The sequence below is a fragment of the Gouania willdenowi genome, unplaced genomic scaffold (assembly GCF_900634775.1).
Source record: "Gouania willdenowi unplaced genomic scaffold, fGouWil2.1 scaffold_62_arrow_ctg1, whole genome shotgun sequence".
NCBI lineage: Eukaryota > Metazoa > Chordata > Actinopteri > Blenniiformes > Gobiesocidae > Gouania > Gouania willdenowi.
The window spans coordinates 1567208-1568684 of record NW_021145227.1 but is presented as its reverse complement, the minus strand read 5'-3'; positions in this window follow the sequence as shown (position 1 = coordinate 1568684).

The following is a 1477-nucleotide window of genomic DNA, read 5'->3' as shown; positions in this document are numbered from 1 at the left end:
TACACATTAAAAAGTTTGTGCATATGATTCATTCCATTCATTTTATTGTATATTATTTTTTTGTTATTAATAATGAAATTATTTTCTAAAAATACATAAAAAGCACATGAAAAGCAAAAATAACTACATTAGTGTTTTTACTGTTTAATATAAACCACTGCTGCTGAATCTAGTTTAGTTTATATCTAATGAATTACATAAAGTTATGGTTGATAATTATTTCTGATTACTATTAATAAACCAGATCAAGCTGATGATTTAATCATTCAGGATATTTAGGTTTAATAATCACGGGACGAGAACAGACTGAACAAGCTGGTGAGGAGGGCCAGCTCCGTCCTGGGCTGCCCCCTGGACTCTGTGGAGGAGGTGAGGGACAGGAGGGTATTAGCCAAGCTCACCTCCATCATGGACAACACCTCCCACCCACTGCACGGGACTGTGGAGGAGCTGAGCAGCTCTTTCAGTGGCAGACTGAGACACCCTCAGTGCAAGAAGGATCGCTACCACAAGGCCTTCATCTCCACTGCTGTTACACTGTACAACAAGACCCTAAAGTAACATGTGCAATAATAACCCCCCTTTGCAAAACTACGTGCAATAATCTCTATATCAGCGTCACTTCCTGACAACCTGCACTAGAACTGTAAACTTTTATTCAATTTGTATTTATTCTTATAACTCCATCCCCTTAAGATGTTTGCTTTTACTTAATGTACATAAGATCCCTCTTTTTACTATTTAACTGTCTGCACATTTCTTGTCTATTCTGCACACCCTGAGTGATCTTTCTGAATGCCAAATGTAACAAGTGAATTTCTCCATTGTGAGATCAATAAATGATTATCTTATCTTATCTCTTATCTTAATAGTTACATTACTGTCTAATAGGACCTGCTTTATCTGTGAACACGTGAAAAATAATTCAATATATTATGTTTCAAAAGCTGGAAACGACGTAGTAACATCATCCAGTTCAGATGTTGATTTCACACGACAGACTCCTGCGGTAGGTTAGCAGTGGCACTATCCACTCACCATAGGTTAGGGTTAGCAGTGGCACTATTCACTCACCATAGGTTAGGGTTAGCAGTGGCACTATTCACTCACCATAGGTTAGGGTTAGCAGTGGCACTATCCACTCACCATAGGTTAGGGTTAGCAGTGGCACTATCCACTCACCATAGGTTAGGGTTAGCAGTGGCACTATTCACTCACCATAGGTTAGGGTTAGCAGTGGCACTATCCACTCACCATAGGTTAGGGTTAGCAGTGGCACTATCCACTCACCATAGGTTAGGGTTAGCAGTGGCACTATCCACTCACCATAGGTTAGGGTTAGCAGTGGCACTATCCACTACGGTTGCAGTGGCACTATCACTCACCATAGGTTAGGGTTAGCAGTGGCACTATCCACTCACATAGGTTAGGGTTAGCAGTGGCACTATCCACTCACCATAGGTTAGGGTTGCAGTGG